The sequence below is a fragment of the Nyctereutes procyonoides genome, unplaced genomic scaffold, assembly GCF_905146905.1.
Source record: "Nyctereutes procyonoides isolate TBG_1078 unplaced genomic scaffold, NYPRO_anot_genome, whole genome shotgun sequence".
Taxonomy (NCBI): domain Eukaryota; kingdom Metazoa; phylum Chordata; class Mammalia; order Carnivora; family Canidae; genus Nyctereutes; species Nyctereutes procyonoides.
The window spans coordinates 9,264,005-9,283,939 of NW_026575047.1; the positions used below are offsets into that span (position 1 = coordinate 9,264,005).

General features: G+C 34.7%; 1 long non-coding RNA gene across 1 annotated transcript in view; it reads left to right on the plus strand.

Annotated features, from left to right (window-relative positions):
• Positions 1 to 19,723, plus strand: part of LOC129510438 (uncharacterized) — a 39,955-nt gene extending 20,232 nt beyond the window's left edge. The window contains exon 4 of the long non-coding RNA XR_008664594.1: positions 17,571 to 19,723. This is a non-coding gene — a long non-coding RNA (uncharacterized LOC129510438). The remainder of the gene's footprint in view (positions 1 to 17,570) is intronic.
• The last annotated feature ends 212 nt before the right edge of the window (positions 19,724 to 19,935 follow it).

Here is a 19,935-nt window from a genome sequence, read left to right on the forward strand (position 1 = left end):
AGGTGTTTTTAAATCTTGGAACACATATATTTTATCATACTAGACTCCAATGAAGTCTCAAAAATATAAAAAAAATTGAAATCAAATACTTTGATGTAAAAGCAATTATATTCAAAGTCCTTCACAATAAATCTATCCAAAATATAGTAGTGGAAATACTTGGAGACATAATGCACATAAGAAATAAGGGTGAGAGATCTTAAGTCAAAAGTTAATAATGTGTGCTAAAGAGGAGAAAAACGCTTGTATCTAGTTATGTTAGAGTCATATTTTAAAACATATAAGAAAAGAGTAGGGCGATTTTAAAATAAAATTTCCTCAGAGACACATTTACAAAGGAACAAAGGTGAGATCTACATCAGATTTTTTTAAAGAGTTATTTATTTATTAGAGAGCAAGAGAGTGAGTACAAGCAGGGTGGTGAGGCAGAGAGAGAGAATCTCAAGTAGACTCCCTGTTGAGCATGGAGCCCAATGCAGGGTTCATTCCAGGACCTTGAGATCATGATCTGAGCTGAAATCAAGAGTTGAATGCTTAGCCAAATGAGCTACCCAGGTGCCCCAACATCAGATTTTTTTCAACTGGATATAAGAAGATAATGGAATAATATTTTTTTTCAAATATTGGAGAAATAGTACATAAAATTTAGCATTTTTATCTAGCAAATCTAATAGTGTTTAAGAAGATAAAATACCATGAACTTACTGAATTTATACTATATATACAAAGAAGGTATCATTTATAATTCTATACATAAATGTAAAATATACTTGATACATTTTATCATACATTTATGATAAAAATACTCAGAATATTAGAAATAGGAGGGAACTTATTTATGCAATACATGTTATCTTTAAAAATTAACAAATATTATTCTAAATGAGTCATTGTAAAGGGCCTTCAATTTAAAATCAAGAATGATAGAAAGAATCATATTTTCACAACTTTAAATGACAAATTCTCTGGTAGCTTTATCATGCATCATAATATGTTCAAAAGGAATAAGATACATGAGAATTGAAAAGGATGTAGCAAAACTGACATTGTATATGATTTACTTGAGCAAAATAAGTAGATACATAGCTACATATAATTGTAGAGTATATCTAGATAGCAGATAATAATATTAAAAATTCAAATGAATTTCTTTATATCAGCAACAAACAACTAAAAATAATTTGTTATTGTTTAATATATCACAGAATGTCAAGTTACTAAGAATAAGTCTAACAAAAGGTATGCTGGACTTTACCAAAAATGCAATAAAGGTTTATTAAAATGCCTATCACTTAAATTAAAGAGGAACTTCTTTTCAGTATAGAGTAATATGCCATCATGAGAATGTCAATTCTTATGTAATAAAGCTATGAATTATAGAGAAAAAGAAAGACTCTTCAATTTGTTTTATATGACCAATATTTCCCTGATGCCACAAACTGACAAAGACATTGAAAGAAAAGAAAATTATAAACTAGTATTCTTCATAAATACAGACCTCATAGATTTAATTGAGTAATACATATCAGGAATTCAAAGATGACATATCATTTAAAACCCATTAAATTAACTATATTAAGAATAAAGGAATAAATCAAACAACTCAACTTAATCACCCACTTGTGATAAAACTTATAAGCAAAGTATAAATATATATTGATACCTCCTCAATGTAATAAAGATCATCTTTGACAAATCCTACAAATAATATTGCATCTCATTATGAAAGACTGAATGTTTTCTCTCTAGAGAGAAAAAAGCACAGATGTCACCTTTAAAATCTTCTTTTTAGCTTTGTACTGGATGTCCTATCTAGTGCAAGAAAACAAGAAAAAAATAAAAGATATAAAGATTGGAAATAGATAAATCAAATGCCAATATTCTTAGAAAAAGAATTTAATGTTTAAAAATCCCACAGAATTCAACAAAATGAAAGAAAATTCTACTAGTTCTGAGAAATGCATATAATGAACTCTGAGGAGTCTCTATCAGGAATCAATAGTATCTCTATATACTGGCTATATACAATGAGGAAAAGAAAATAATACGTTCGTTTTCAATAGCACCAACAAACCTGAAATAATTAGGAAAAATTTAACAGTGAAAGACATCTATTCTGAAAACTACAAAACATTTCTGAGATCAAAATAAAAAAGATCAAATAAGTAAATAAATATGGTTACCCAGAAAGACTGGAACACTCAATGTTATTAAAATGAGAAGTCTTTCAAATGGGCCTATGCAGTCACCAAAATTGAAATCAAAATCTCATCAGGCTTTTGGTAAAAATAATGCAAATTATCTCATTAAATTAATGAATGCAAATTAATAAATGCGAAATTAGGTGGCCTAAACAATTTTGCAAAATCATATGATTGAAAGATGTATACTACCAGAATTCACAGCTACAACAGAGCTGCAGACACAGCAGTAGAGAGTAGTATAGACAAACAGATCAATGGAACAGAATAGAGCATCTAGATGTAAACTAACACTTATAAGTTCAATTGATTTTTCAATAAAACTTCCAAAGCAATTCAATGGGAAATGCAAAGACTTTTCAACCAATGGTGGTGGAAAAAGTAGATATTCATATGGCAAAAAATCACTCAATCTTGATTTATATTTAACATCACACACAAGCTTAATTCAAAATGAATCAGGACCTAATATAAAAGTTAAAACTATAAAGTATAAATTATAGCAAACAGCTCAAAGTCACCCTGAGGATAAGTGAATTCTTAGAATAAAATAATTATGGCAAATATATTATAAATTATATCTCAATATCAGAAACTTCTGATCATCAAAAAACACCATTAAAAAATTAGTAGGCAAGCCACAGATGGTAAACATACCTCATCTGATAACTGATATATCCAGAATATATTAAAAATCTACAGCTCAGGAGTTAAAATTCAAACAGCCCAATAAAATGGGCAAAAGGCTTGAACACACACATATAAAAGGGAAATGTTTAAATGGACACAAAGTGCATGAAACCATGTTTAAAATTAGTTAACAGGGAAATACAAATAATGATTACAATGAGACATAACTATATTTTCACTTTAATAATCAAAATTTTTTTAAGTAATTTTTTTGCTTTGGCCAATGTGGGGCTCAAACTAATGACCTCAAGATCAAGAGTCACATGTTCTACTGACTGATCCAGCCAGGAGCTCCACTAATGACCAAAATTCTAAAAAGACTGTCAATTCCAAATATTGGCATGTTTGCTGAAAAACATGAATTCTCTCATTCATCGCTGGTCTTAATGTAAAGAATACAAGTGTTCTAGAAAATAGTTGGCAGTTTACTATAAAGTTAAATGTACAGCTCCTCCTTTGACTTAACAGTTACATCTTTCAGAACTTAAGGAAAATAAAAATGTATGCCCACCAAAATAAGATGTATTCATCAGAGGAGATTTATTTATAATATTTTGAAACTGGAAATAACACAAAATTCTATCAAGGAAACAGATGTACTCTGTACTCTATATTCATACAGTGGAATATTGTTTAGCTAAAAAATACTGATTCTTTAACAACATGTATAAATCTCAAAGATATTTTGATGAACAAAATAAACTAGAAACAAAGAAGACATGTGACATGATTTCTCTTATAGGAAGTTTCAAAGTAGGCAAAACTAATCTATGGTAAAATAAAAATCTGAACTGCTTCTGGGTCAGGGTTGAAGGGCAGTTGTGACAAACTGCTAAAGCATATAAGGTGGCCTTTTGGTTTGAGGGAGCTGGCTGTATGATATTCATTAAGTGGGTGTATTCAATTAAATGCATTAAATCATAGTCTCAGTTTTTAAATATCAATATATAAATTTTACCTTATAAAAGAAATAAACAAATAGTAGACTCTAGTTAATATATTAAAGACAATGTATTATCATGTTTCTCACAATTAATGCAGAGTTTCAGAACTAGAAAGGAAAATTGGTATATAATATGCGATCTTAGCTTGGAATTAAAATTGTCAATATGTATCATAATCATGGTTGGGAGGTGGGAGGAGACAGTAAAAAGAACAAAGGGAGAAAAAAAAAGAATAAGTACACTTACTCCTTATCCAAATTTTGGGGCTTTTTTCCCCATTAAAAGGATTGGAGGGCCTATTGGAGAAATGATTATTTCCAGGACTGGAAAAAGCAATATGAATCCAGAACATACTGTTGCAAAACACAAGAGGAACTCAAAGAATCATACAAATATGTCAGTGTGACACAAGTCAGTTTGACAGAGCTCCCTTCAACCATATTTAGGATAATTTAAACATCAAGTAAGCAATGAAAATAGTGGATTAAGAACTATTAAATAAAGTAATCCATGAGTCTATGCTGAATATATATATATAATTATATATATATATAATTATATATATATATATATATATAATTACAGAATAATGACAAATAATAGCAGGATTGGTAATTCACCAATGGATACTAAACCTAAAGGGTCAATGTTTGACCAGATACAGTAGGCTACCTCGTTGCAAAATATCTCTCCACAGGCTACTAACTAGTTTTAAGGGGAAAAATAGTATTATAGGCCCTGAGAAACATTTGGAATACCACCTGAACCATGACATCAAACCTAGCATCCCTGAAACTAGGACAAAAAAACATGTCAAATAAGATGCTCTGAAAAGAAAAAAAAAAAAAAAAAGACCTTCACCTCAATGAATTTAATCATGAAGAGGCATCAGAAAGACCTAAGTTGGGAGACATTCTATAAAATAATTTGTATTTTTCAGAAAGGTTAAAGTCTGTAAACAGAAGACTACCACTAAAGAGATGTGACACCTGAATGCATTTTGTGATCTGTATTTGATCCTGGAAAAAGAATATAAATAGTTATAAAGGACATTATTGTGAAAATGAATTAAACCTGAGTATTCTCTGTGGATGAGATAATTTCCAAATTTTTTAAAGTGAATCATGGTTTGGTAAGAATGTGTTCTTTTTCTTAAGACATACATATTTTTTAAGGGTTAATGAGGTTTGGTGCTTCCAACTTATGTTTCAGAAAAATAATACTATTCATATATGTATAAAACTAACATACAGAAGTAGTAATAAATCTAACAATTATTGAATGTGAAAAAGGCACATAAAGAGTATACATGACATCTTGGTATAGTTCTAGTTAAGTTTGCTGCAGATTTGAAACTATTTCATAATATGACCTACAACAAAAAGGAAGGAAGGAAGGAAGGAAGGAAGGAAGGAAGGAAGGAAGGAAGGAAGGAAGGAAGGAAGGAGGAAGGGAGGGAGGGAGGGAAAGAGAAAAGAAAAGAAGAAAAGAAAAAGAAAAGAAAAAAAGGAAAGAAAAGAAAAGAAAAGAAGAAAAGAAAAGAAAAAGAAAAGAAAAGAAAAGAAAAGAAAAAAGAAAGAAAAAAGAAAAACTGGTATAGTATTTAAGTCCTGTCCCCACCCCCCACCCCTCCAGAGTCAGCAGTGCTCTCCCCAGCTAGTACCTACTTACATACATACACACCTGACAAGGCACGTGAGGTCTAGCCTTTTGCCTAGATAAAACAAAGTATCCTCAGATTAGGGAAAGCAAGACCTAATTTTTCATGGATGCCGTGATACAAACTTGAGAATAAGAGTTTACCTGATGAAGGTTGAAGACTCCATGATCATCCCTTCCATACTAGCCAACTTCCTCACTTTCTCTTAAAATATTAACATTCAGGTGAAGGTATACATCTAATCCTTCACCAGAAGTGAAATGGCAAAACAAGGAGTTGGTAAACAAAGTAGTGTCCACTATAACCTCAAAATGTTGTGTAAATTTGAGCACTATAAGGATGGATAAGCTTTTCTCCACCCCTTTCCAATTCAATTAATAGCAACTGCATTCTTGCACTTTCTCAGGCCAAAACCTTCAGTGACAACCTTGACTCACGATTTTGTTACCTATGAAACATGTAATCCATCAGTACATCCTGTGAGTTTCAGGTTTTTTCATTGGCCTCTTGGACTAAATTGCTTTCTCCTGTTATTTCTTTTTTTTTTTTAAAGATTATTATTTTTTAAAAATTTTTTTTTATTTATTTATGATAGTCACACAGAGAGAGAGAGGCAGAGACACAGGCAGAGGGAGAAGCAGGCTCCATGCACCGGGAGCCCGATGTGGGATTCAATCCCGGGTCTCCAGGATCGTGCCCTGGGCCAAAGGCAGGCGCCAAACTGCTGCGCCACCCAGGGATCCCTCTCCTGTTATTTCTTAACCTCATTCAAGATTTTGCAAAAATTTCTCTTTTTAATGTAATGTTCCCCTGTCCTTTCTATTAGAATTACAGCTCACTTTCATTCTTGCAAAATGGATGTGCCTTATCCTATTATACTTTTTTTATTAGTAACTTTTTTTTCCCCCTTGAAGATGTTTCTATTTCTTATGTGAATTTAAGCTCCAAAGAGACTAGGACTTTTGATGGCTCTGGTAACTATTGTTTCCTGAACACACAGAATAATTCTGTTCACATAGTACATCCTTAGTAAGTATTTGTATAATAAATATTTCTTTTTTGGCAACAGAATTGTCATTTAAGTGACATCTATTCCATTTGAATCTAAACTATTAGATTTCTTTTTTTTTTAATTTTTATTTATTTATGATAGTCACACACAGAGAGAGAGAGAGAGGCAGAGACACAGGCAGAGGGAGAAGCAGGCTCCATGCACCGGGAGCCCGACGTGGGATTCGATCCCGGGTCTCCAGGTTCGCGCCCTGGGCCAAAGACCTGAGCTAAACCACTGCGCCACCCAGGGATCCCTAAACTATTAGATTTCTTGAAAAATAAAGTTTTTAAGAGATGTTTATTGTTACAATAACCTTTTCAGTTTTCAGCTGTAGTTGTGATTTACTTAGCAGTTATGTATTTGCTAAAGTTTGTGCCAAATATTTCATATTTAATTAATCCTCAAAACAACTTTATGTTATCATAGCAATTTTACATATCAAACAAATCTAGACTCACGGAGGTTAAACAAATTGCCCAAGGAAGTGAAGTCAGTAAGCGAGAAAGCTTTTAACTTTTTATAAGGGGTAAAATTTACATACAGAAAATGAGAAAGTTATAAGTATGCAGCTGAATTAATTGTTGCAAAATGAGCACATTCATAGAAGCACACCGTTGGACAAGAGAAAGAATCTGAAAGAAACTCCTATGACCCCTTGTGTTTTATGCAATCTCAACAACTTCTCTCCCCTCTAAGGAACCCTAATTTTTAACACCATAGGATACTTTTCCCTATTTTTGAAGTTCACATCAATGTAATCATATCGTATGTATTGTTTTGTGCCTTGATTATTTCAGTTAGCACTATGCTTCCATCACTGAAAAATATTCTTTTATACTGGCGCCTGAGTGGCTCAGTCAACTAAGTGTCTGAATCTTGATTTTGGCTCAGGTCACCATCTCACGGGCCTGGGATCCAGCCCTGCTTCAGGCTCCACATCTGTGGGGAGTCTGCTTGAGGATTTCTCCCCCCACCCCGTCTTTCTGCCTGTTCATTCCCCAACTTGTGCTCACTCTCATTCTCCCTCTCAGATAAGTAAATCAATCTTGAAAAAAAAAATAGTATTCTATTATATGGATACACCACCCGTTGTTTATTCATTCACTAATTGAAAGACATCTTGGATTTTTTCCAGATTTGGGAAATCATGAATAAGTACGATAAATGTCTGCATGCAGTTTTTTGTGTGGATCTAGATTTTCAGAGCATTGGGCAAATATCTAGGATCTCACATGCTGTGTTGAACTGTTTGGCATTTTAAGAAACTACTAAACTTTGGTAGTTTTAATTCATTAATTAATTGTTTATTTCAGTTTTTGACGCCTACCTGCAATGGATGTGAGTGCTGGTTGCTCTATATCACCTCCAGCAATTGCTGTTGTTAGTTTTGGGTTATTTTCATTCGATTGGTACGTCTTGGTGTCTCATAGTTGTCTCAATTTGCATTTTTCTAAAGGCAAATGGTGTTGAATACTCATTTGCCATCTGTATATCTCCTTTGGTGAGCTATCTGTTCAGATCATTTGCCTATTTTTTAACTGGGCTATTGACTTCTCTTTTGGAGATTAATTAATCCTATTAATTATGGCTCAGTGTCTTTAGTAGACATTAAATTGTTTTAAATAGATTAGCCATTGAACTCTGCATGAATTTCAGTAGTTTGTATATTTCAAGCTACATTTCATCAAATCACAACATCTTGTGGGCATAGATTTACCCATAGTATTATTAATATTTTAATGTCTATAGGATTGAATTAATGTCTATGGGCTACCCTTTTCATTTCTAATATTGGTAATTTGTGCATTTTTTAAAATTCTTGATTAGCCTGGCTACTAGAGATTTATAAACTTTATTGATCATTTAAAAAAAATACAGCTTTAGGTTTTATTAAATTATCCCTCTTCTCCAGTTTTAATTGAAGATTTTATATGATTCTAATTTATTCCCTCTCATAAAAATTATTCTTTGAGAGACGCCTGGGTGGCTCAGTGGTTGAGCATCTGCCTTTGGCTCAGGGTGTGATCCTGGGGTCCTGGGATCAATTCCCACATCAGGATCCCCACCAGGAGCCTCTTCTCCCTCTGCCTGTGTCTCTGCCTCTCTCTCCCTGTGTCTCTCATGAATAAATCAATGGAGTCTTTAAAAAAAATTTATGTTTTGAAAAACAAAATTAGTGGTTGCTCTGGAGTTTTAAATACATTTACAACTATTCTAACTCAAAGTAGTGACTTGGAATTTTGGTTTATATAGAATCTTCAACAAAGAACAATAAATTTGTAGAGAAATGACATGGCAGTTTTAGGCTTCCAAGGGCAGCAAATTATGGGAAAGTAACTATAAGGCAGAAAACTAATGGAACAAGGTGTTTGTGGTTTCCTCTGGTGCCATGTCTAGGCTGTTAAGAGCATGTCTCCACTAAAAGGAGATTTTATATCATGCCTTTAGGTAGAAAAAGGAAGTGTAGAGATAACTTCTCTTTGTTTGTTGCTTCTTAATGGCTTTGGGCTCAAAATAATTTTATGTCAGAAAGGCATATTTTGATTTGACGTAGTATGGTCTCCTCCAGTGCCTTCTCTGATGCCCTTTCTTTATGCAAATCCAAATTTATGAGCTGGATCCCTTTCCTTCTCCCTGATGAACTTCTTTTAACATTTCTTGGAGAACCATTTTTCCAGTGGTGAATTTCTTTAGATGTTCTTCATCTAAGAAAGTCTTTATTTCTCCTTTACATTTTTTAAAAGATTTTATTTATTTATTCATGAGACACACACACACACAGACACACACACAAAGAGGCAGAGACACAGGCAGAGGGAGAAGCAGGCTCCATGCAGGGAGCAGGGTGCCAGGAGCCTGACGTGGGACTCCATCCTGGGTCTCTAGGATCAGACCCTGGGCCGAAGGCAGCACTAAACCGCTGAGCCCCCGGGGCTGTCCTCTCCTTTACATTTGAAAGATAATTTCGCTGGATATAGAATTCTAGTTCGGTAATTTTCTTTCATCACTCTGAATACTTCACTACACTCTATTTTCATGGTTTCTGCCAAGGAGTCCAATATAATTATTATCCTGTTCCCTTATAGATAAGATGTCCTGACACCCTAGCTTGCTTCCCGATTTTCTCTGTGTCTTTGGTCATCTGCAGTTTGAATAGTATATGCTTAGCTTGTTTTTGTTGTTGTTTAGAGATGGGAGTAGGGTATTTATTTTGCTTGATATTTTCTGAGCTTCCTTGATCCATGGTTTGGGATCTGTCATTAGTTTTAGAATATTCTCAGTCACTATCACTTCAAATATTTCTTCTGCTTTGTTCACAATTTAGCCTCTGTCTGATATTCTAATAATGTATGCTAAAACTTTTGAAACTGTCCCATAGTTTTGGATCTTTTTTCTTTTTTCTTTTCCTTTTGCCTTTTGGTTTAGAATATTCTATTGACTATCTTACAGCTCAGGAATTCTTCCCTCAACAATGTTCAGTCTAATAATCAAAGGTTGTCTTCATCTTTTTTTTTCAGTTTTTTTTTAATATCTAGCATTTCATTTTGATTTTTCTTAAAGTTTCCTTCTTTCTGTCTACACTGCCCCCCGTTGTTGTATGATACTTACTTTTTACCATTTGATCCCTTAACATATCCTAGTTGTTTTAAAATTTCTGTGTGATTACTACATTTTTTTTAACATCTCAATCTGGTTTTGATGGTTGCTTCAGACTCTTTTTTTTTTTTTTGTCATACCTTACAATTTTTTGTTAAAAGGCAGATGTATTGGGTAATAGGAACTAAATTATTTTTTTTAAGATTTTATGTATTTATTCACGAGAGACAGAGAGAGAGAGGCAGAAATACAGGCAGAGGGAGGTGCAGGCTCCCTGTAGGGAACCTGATCTGGGATCATGCCCTGGGCTACAGGCGGCACTAAACTGCTGAGCCAAGCAGGCTGCCCAGGAGCTGAGTTAAATAGACCTTTTAAGTGTGAGGATTTATGTTACTTTGACTGTGAATTGGGATATTTAGTGTTTGTTGCAGCTATAGGGGTGAGAGTTTTCAAATTCCTCTAGTCTTTTTGCTCTTGTCTCCTTTTTTGGCTTTGGGTATTCCTACCTGCTTCTCATGGAGGTGCTCTGTTTTGTAGCTCCTGTAGCTAAAACTCACAGCATCCTGAAACTCTGCTGGTATAGTGATAAGGCATGGGAGATAGGGCATTCTATAAATAGCTTGATTAAATATCAAATATTATTGGTCTTATGTTTCAGAGTTGTTACTTTCACAAGTGTTTCACTGATACTGCAGCTTTTTTCTCCCCGCCCCCTATATTCATGCCTGATTCTACCAATCTAAATTTATGTCTCTAATGTTCACAACCCTTATTACTACCCCCCCGCCCCCACCCCCAGATAAAACAGAAAGGTGCTGGATTGGGAGGAAGTTATTTCCTCTATTAGGATAAGACTCTTGCAAAATGTTTTCCTCTGTAGAGTAGGCCTTTGTTATGAAAAATGCTCTGGGTCCATTTTACAATGATGGCTCCTCCTCCTCTTGCCTTGGCCAAGAGAGATTCAGAGCTGTCTTGTTATGGGCTGGCTCTCTTCCGCCTCCGCACCTATGAGAAAAATCTCTGAGTCACTTATCTGGGCTCTGGGTAGGGTGGTAGCCTCTGTGCTTTGGGGCTTGCCTTACCTGGTATGGAACATCTGCTCTAGGAGAGAACTGGGGTGAAGGACCAGGTGTTCTTAGCCTCCCACAACTGTGGTAGACCCTCCCATCTGATGTGTGGAGGTGGGTGGAGGAAGGGAGCCTCTCACCTCTATTGTTCTCAGGAAGTCAGCTCATTCAATTCAGAGTTTGAGAGGATGGGAAATGCTGATGGCCTCCTTGTAGTGAGATAATATAACCCTTGATTGTGAGCTGAAGGGAGATAAAGTTCAGTTTTCTTGTATATTGTCCTAGAGTGGAATTTCATTCAAATTGAACTGGAGGCAGAAAGAGTAGAAATAGATCATTGGTCAATGCCAAAAGTGGTATTCTTGCCATGAAGAAACCTCCCCCCTTGTAAGTAGGGCCAGCCCTAACCCAGAGGCAGCCCATCCAGGCGCCTTCCTGAAATTTTAGCAACTAAAAGCATTCTGTTCACAATAAGAAAACCATTTCCCCCCACACCCTGATTGGAATGTCCCTGAGTAGGTTCAAGTTGACCCTCTGTGAAATCAACCTGGATGCCATGCGACTCCCGCGGTTCTTTTGTCTTTAGGCAGTTTCTTTCCTTTTGCCTTTTAAAAGATCCCTGTAATTGCTAATCGGGGCTCTTTTCCTCCTCGGAGGCGGAGAGCCCGTTTGCGCAAACGTTCAATAAACCCTCTTGCTAATTGCATCTGCCTGTCTGGGGTCTGAGTCTCTGGGGCGTCCACCGGGACACGTTGGCACCCGTGAGCCAAGGTCCAACAGCCATACTTTAGATTTTCTTGAATAAATTATTCCTTTACTGTGTGTTCTTAGTACAATTCCCAGTCTTTAAATGATTAAAAAATAATAATTTTCACAATTTTGCTTGTTTTGTTATGAGATGTTTCCAGGCCCACCTCCCCCACTCCATGCTGCCATACTAGAAGCAAAACATCTACACTTATTTTTATACCATTCAAATTGGATAGAGTAAGTACTACAGGCAGAAGACTGGTGATAATGTGCCAAGGAAAGAGGAACTCTGGCCTTAAGGCTACAAACAGTGGGATGTGCTCTATAACTGATGTTTACTGCCTGAGCAGCCCCAGGGCAAATTGCTATATTAGGTCTAACTTTGCAAACAAGCAGAGACTTTTAAAAGATTTTGTCTGTTAGTGTCATTTTAAAATCGTTAAATTATTGGCATCTAGATATCTCTTATTTTCATTTAAACATTTCAAAGCTTTTAATTAAAATAACTAAAATTAAAAACAAAACACCGCTCTACACCATGCTTACCACTTTATAAATTCACTAGCATATAGACTCTTCAACATGAAAATTTGCTTACTAATTAAATAGCACTTGCATACCCAGTAGATCATTGCCTGGGACATGCATTCAAAGGGTGGCTTGAGAGGAAGGAAGAGATGAAGCAGAATGGAATATGATTGCATACCTCCAGAACAGCATTTCCCCCAAACTTTTGCATGCATAACAATCATCTAGGGAGCTTATTAAATAGTAGGTTCTTTTATCCAATCACCAGAGATTTTGACTTAGTAAAGCTAAGATGGTCCCGGTAATTTGAATTTTTAATAAGCATCTCAAGTGATTTTGATGGAGGTGCTATAAGAAACACATTTTGAGAAGTCCAGAAGCATTGGGGTTCTAATCATAGTGACTGAAATGCCAGGCAGGATATTGAGAAGGAGCCTGAGGGATTTCATACAAGAGCTGAAAATAGAACAGGTATATCTGGTCATGATGGTTCAGTAATACCCTGCTCAAAACATTTCTAGTGCCTAAAACTCATGTTGAGTGCCTCTGCCTTATAGTGGTTGTACCACATTCTGCATTTAGAAATTGTAATATAGAATGGTTTTATTTGCTTAGTAAGAGTAGAAAAGTGGTGGAGGAAAAGGGGTATAGAATGGTTCTGCATTCACTTTCAATATCCTATGCATAAAAACAAAGATGAAATGAAGCAAAATAAAGTTCAGGGTTAGGTAGTTTTCAAAAATTCAGATATACTCTGTGATGCAGATGAATAATTTAAGTTTATTAAAGTAGTTTTGCTCTTAAAATGTGTCATTTTGAAGAACATTTTTAGTCATAGTTTATTAAAACAATATTCCACTAGATATACTTGATATACTTTATTTCTGGAATTTTAGATTTTAATGTGACACATATTAATCTGTATTATAGTACCAATTATAATAAAACATTCTACATGTGGCATTTTCTTATTTCATTATGTGCTATTGCACGAGATAATTTCTTATATGCTTTATATTTAAAGCAGCATAAGCACAAAATGAATGCTACTCTAAAATTTATAAAAAAAATGTATGACATCTATTGCCATTGATGCCTCTGGTCTTATAGTATTATCTGTGATGACAGAAAAAAGAAATTACATGGCAGTTTGATGTTTCATACAATGCATGTGTCTTTAGATTTGAATTTCCCCAATGAGAAACCTCCAGAGAATTGGAATGCAAAAAATATGTTGAACTACATAATTTCCAAGTTTTAGATTCTGTTTTAGGATAAAGGAGAAAAATCAACACGCACGCATACAAGTATCTGCGAACACACAAACACAACGTGCATACATTGTTGGTGGAACTCTTTGCAAGTCATATGTTTTGCTTTTCAAAGGATTCCTCATTACAATTTAAAAAACTCAAAAAACTCATCTTTTTTTTGGTTGGGTGACATATCATGACAATACAGTAGAATTGGAAACTGAGTTGTGGATTAAACAAAAACAAATTATGAGGAAGGCCTGTAAGATTGAGATGTTATCCATCAATTATTATCCAAAAGGGAAACAGGAATGTGGCCTTTCAGGAACAGAAAACATACAAAATCTTTTTGGTCTTGCTACTAATTCCTAACTTTTGCTACCTCTGTTTTGATACTAGTAATTTTAATAATAACCTTGTAAATTTAATATTTCTTTTTTTTTATTTTAATTTTTGAGAGAGAGCTAGTGGGTGGGAGGGACAGAAAGAGAGAGAGAGAGAGAGAGAGAGAGAGAGAGAGAGAGAATCACAAGTAGCCTCCATGCTCAGCACAAAATTGGGACTCTGATCTCCTGACCCTGAGATCATGAACTGAATTGAAATCAGGAGTCTGACTCTTAACTTACTGAGCCACCCAGGCACTCCTTGATGTCCCATTTGTACTTGCAAAACATTACTATTTTGTATTCTCTTTTGAATTAACTCTCCTCATGGGTCTCTCCCTCATTTTCTCTCTCTCTCTCTCACAACACACACACACACACACACACACACACACACTATAGCCTCAGTTGTATTACTTGTACTCATTCTCTGTACTTCAGCTTAGAGCCCTTCTCTTTAGACAGTTTCCATTTCCTGTTGAAGACTGGATTAGTTCCTTAGTGAGGACTTCAGTAGCACTATTATACCCCATCATAGCACATATGTACCTGTGGTTTGGGTTCTCCAATAGATCATTAGAAATTTGCTAGCAGAGATCATAGCAAGTTGATTGACGTATCATGGTGCTCCATAGTTTGTTTTCATTTCATACAAGGGCTATATATATAGTATAGGTTACTTAACAATAATCATGAAACTAAAACATTTTCTCAATGTCACTGAACCAGTAGGTAGTGGAAGAAAGCCCTGAAAATAGACCTGACAGTTTTAAATGATATCTTCCTCACCAGTAAATAAAGAGACTTGTCTACTATCTTTGGAGGAATTTTCAGTTCATTCTCTTTTCATTGATTGAAGATTAATTGATTTTTATTCTTATGTGTCTTTTATGCAAACCAGCTGGTTTACTTTTAGGTTTTATGGAGTTTTAATTTGGCACGTGCAGGTACTCAGAATTGAGTTCATTATACATTCAAATTCATCGTTCATTATAATCATTGATTCATACAATACCATTGTTCTTAATTCATGTATTTCCTTCAGTATGTCTCTTTTCTTTTCCCCCTCATTCCCCATAAATTTAATTAGTTGTATTATTAATATGTAATCTGGTTTGTGTTAATATATTGTATATAAATAAATCATTCATATTATAGGTCTCATGTACCATTTACTTTTTTTCACTCATCAAAATGTTTCTGATCTACCCATTTAGTTCAGTATATATCAATTTTTTTCCTTCTAACTGTTGCATAACATTCTATGGTATAATTCCATAAATTTTACAGCCATCCCCTTCTTTCGCAATTACATTTAACCATGGTTCATGTCAATGTGACATAAGCAAGTTGCCATTATTATGGCCAATAATGCTGCAATTAACACTGCTAAGCATTTATTTATTAAGATTATGTTCTTGCTGGCAGCATTTTTAGATCATAGTTGTGCACATACTAAATTTGACGAAGTAGCAGCCATATTTCTGCTGAGAATGTCTGCACCACTTTTAATCCCAAGAATAGAGTAACTAAAATACATGTTGCTATTTGAGAACAAAAGAATGGTAAATTGGTTCACAGAAACTCAGATACTTTGGACGGATGTTATAGAAGCCCTATCACATGGGGAAGGGGAAAGCCTAGTTACATCTTGATTCTCCCTGAACAAAGCACCCATTCTGTTTATCTCCTGAACCTGTTGCTTCATTTTCTGTGAAGTTTTCCATATCCACTATCCTACTTAGAGGATATCTGATTAAGGCAATATTTAGGGGCCCGAGGGTCATTTTCAGTTGTATATAGTGGGCACAACTCCTCAACTCTCACAAAATTTTTATGCATAGGGCTTTGGTTTTTTTAGTGGTATAGATCTTATAAATTTAGTTGGTTTCTCTGTATTTGATTTCTGTCAGTTCTAGTTGATTCCTGTCAGCTCGATATGCAAACATCCATATCTACAGTTATTTTCCAGACATTTTTCTTAAATTTGATATGTTCCTTATTCCTTTTTTTTTTTTTTATTACCTTCAGGTTTCTGTTTCTCCTAACCAAATCATAAATAACTAGGGCCACTTTGGTTGGAGAACAGCTGCATTCTTATTCTGCTTTTTTCTGAGCTGTTTTGTCTAGCTGGGAGTTCTAATGGATGCAAAGCTCATTAAAGCATTTTGCTAATGGTTCTAAAATCCCTCTCTGTATTTAATATTTGCTTAAAGACCAATTAGAATTTGCTTTTGATGTGAAAGACCTATTTCATTTTATCTTTTACTGTGTGGGATAAAGAAACAGTTGCCTTTCCAATCTAAAAGATTCCTAAATTCGTGAAGTATACTTTTTTTGTTGCTTGCTGCAAAACAACCAATAGTTTTCTGAGCTCAGTTTCTAATAATACTTCCAACATACAGCCTACAATAAACATCAAATACTTCCTACAATCTGTCCTGGAATGTCTTCCCTCAAAATATAAGTTTATTAAGGTAAGAATTTTACCAAATATTTCCCCAACTTAGAATTTTCATCAGCATCCTTCCAGGCTCTTGTAAGTTTTCTTCTTGTCTTCCTCCTGTTCCTTAAACTAATACCAACTATTTTAGTATTTTCATGAGATCAGTAACCTGATTTTGGTACTAATTACTGTACCAGTCAAAATAGCCTTGATTATGCCCAATAGCCTATCATCAATGGTGGTGGCTTTCAAAACAACAGATGTTTTATTTATTGATTATGTCATATATATCCATAGTGAATGTGCTAGAGGTTGTGTTCTGTATCCTTATTTCACAACTCAGATGGAGAAACCAGTCACCACCATTGCTAATGGTGATAGCAGAGGGAGAAACAGTCTGAGGTCTTGTGCCAGCAATTTAATGCTTGGCCTGCAAGTGACACTTCCCATCTGCTCACAATGTGTTGGCTAGAATGAGTTCTATGGGCCCACCTAATCAGAGCACCCGGAAGTACAATTAATCCAGGTGTCCAAAAGGGAGAAAATTATAATGAAATAATTGGTGAAGAGTCTATTACAATTACACAGTAGGTTTTATCTCAGCAATGTAAACATGGTTTAATTGTATAAAAATCCATCAGCATATCAGTCAGGACTCGGTATAGAACACAGAAGTCTTTCTGCTTTCCAAATGAAAAATGTTCTAATACTGGAAATTGGAAGCTTGTACTGCTATTGGCAAGGCTGATAGAGTTAAGGTCAGAGAATGCTCCACCAAAAGACACAGCCAACACCACTAGATCAGGTGGTTTTCATGAATTTACTGATGACCAACTATAGCGAATGGAAGGAACTGTTGAGAAACTCTCCCGTTTAACCTAAGATACATTAAGTAACACTCAAGAATTGCCCTGAAAGTTGTTTCAAACATCATATGAACATGTGTCTGTCCACAAATACCTAACAGAATAATGGTCTCTCCTCTTGTGCCTTCCAGATCTCCTATGAAATCCTTCCATCGGTGAAAAAAAAAAAAAGAAAAAAGAAAAAAAGAAATCCTTCCATCATCAGCTTTTAACACAGAGAAAGCTAGGTGAAGAGAATTCTGGGATTTAAAATCTAGTTTCTCCTTTGTGAGGCAGGAGAGATCTTAGAATGGCATGATGGTGATGCTTCATTGATAACAAAAAATTCAGCATGTAAATAAAACTGTATGATCCTATTGCTAGATACAGAAAAAGTGTGGATAAATATTAATATCCATTCACAGAGTAAAAGAAAAACCCTTAGTCAATATGGAGAAGAAGAAACCTCAAAAATACAGCTATCCATCAGAATTCATAGCAGACATTATTCTTAACAATGAAAAAGTAGAAGCTCTCAAATAAGGAACAAGGAGTATTCACTGTCATAATAAATGCCGTCGTGGACCAGTGAGCAAATCTAAATATCTGTGAATTCCAGGAGTTATCGGTCTACTCAACATTTTCACCTGGATGGTTAATGGCTATCTGGTATTTAACATGTGAAAAATAAAACTTTTAATTTTCCCCTAACCCTGTACCTTCCACTGCTCTGGTTCTCTATTGCTGTCTAATAAGTCATGCCAACACTTAGAGGCTTAAAATTACATTTATTTATTTACTTGTTTTCCGATGGCTTTGAGGATTGACTAGGTTCGGATGGATATTTTCACTCAAAAACTTGCATGTGGTTTGAGAAAGATGGTGCCTGAGGAGGAGACATTTGAAGGCTTTTTCTTATGTATATTTGTGGCACCTGAGATGGAATAGTTTTCATCCTTGGGCTCTTTCCATATCTTCTCTCTATATGGCTTCCTTATATTAAAGAGGTTTCTGTATAGTGAGACATCTTACAAGATGACTGGCAACTTCCAGGTAAGTGTCCTAAGAGACTTAGGTGGAAACTGCAAGATCTCTTATGATCTCAGCTAAGAATTCCCAAGCACCACTTCCATTACACTTTAACATTCAATCAAGTCCATCAAGAGACTTTCCAAATTCAAGGGAAGGAGGCTTACAATCCATCTCTCAAGAGTAGTGATAACAAAGTATTTGTTTCATATTAAATCTATTTCACCCACCGTCTTTTCCATTTTGATATATAGTGACTCCAGGCAAATCCAGATGTCCTTTGTCATTTTATCCTCATACACTTTACTATTTTTTTTAATTTCTAGTATCATTAACATACAGTGTTAGATTACTTTCAGGTGTATAATAATGATTCAACAATTCTATACATTGCTCAGTGTTCATCATGGTAAATCATACACTTTACTTTGAACCCACCAATTAAACCTATTGAGTTTACCTTTTTCTTTTTTTAAAGATTTTATTTATTTATTCATGAGAGACACAGATAGAGACATAGGCAGAGGGGGAAGCAGACTCCTCACAGGGAGGTGGGTGTGGGACTCCATCCTGCGACCTGAGAACCCGCCCTAAACCGAAGGCAGACACTCCACCACTGAGCTACCCAGGCGTCCCTATTCAGTTTACCTTTGAAATAGACCCATTCCGACCATTTTCAGCTCTTCTAATACTAACACCTTGGTCCAAGCAACCATATTTTGCCCAGATTATAATAGCCTAAACATAAATCATCATTATGTAATCTATGTAGTCCACCCAACAGAGATATTCTTCCGAAATTTAATTATATCTAATACCTAAATAACTTCTATGGCTTTCCATCTTAGAGGAATGCCGAAGTTCTTAAATAGATATAACATCCCAAATTATCTAGATGCTTGATCGTTTACTGAACTATCCACTGTTTCCCTTGCCTATGAGGCTCTACCCATATGTACTTTTTTGTATTTCCTAAAGCACACTAACCCATTCTCAACTTAGAGCCTTTTGCACTTGTCTCTGCCCAAGAGTCTTATTCCAGATGTCTTTACAACTTTCAAGTCTCTATATATTACCTTACTGTACTTTAGTCTTCCAGACTCGTTAATCGGATAAAAAGTCTAATACATACTGAACACTGCATATGTATACATTGAAATCCTTTACTCTGAAAAAAAAAAGATTTAAAAACATACAATAAAAATATAATTAATTGACCCATATGTCTTTTTTTCCCCAAAGATGTGCTTGCTGAATGACACTGATATGAATAAGACTGTTCTCTTTGTCATACTGAACTTTTAAAACTTGTATTTATACATTTAATTATTTTACAAAAAACTCGATTTAATTTTTGGAACAATAATTATTTCAGAATGTGTTTAAATTCTTATGTGTGAGTTTTAAATTCACTTAAAAATAATACATGGTTTTGGTGCATCTTTTTCCAATATTTGATATATAATATTTACATATATATACAATAGA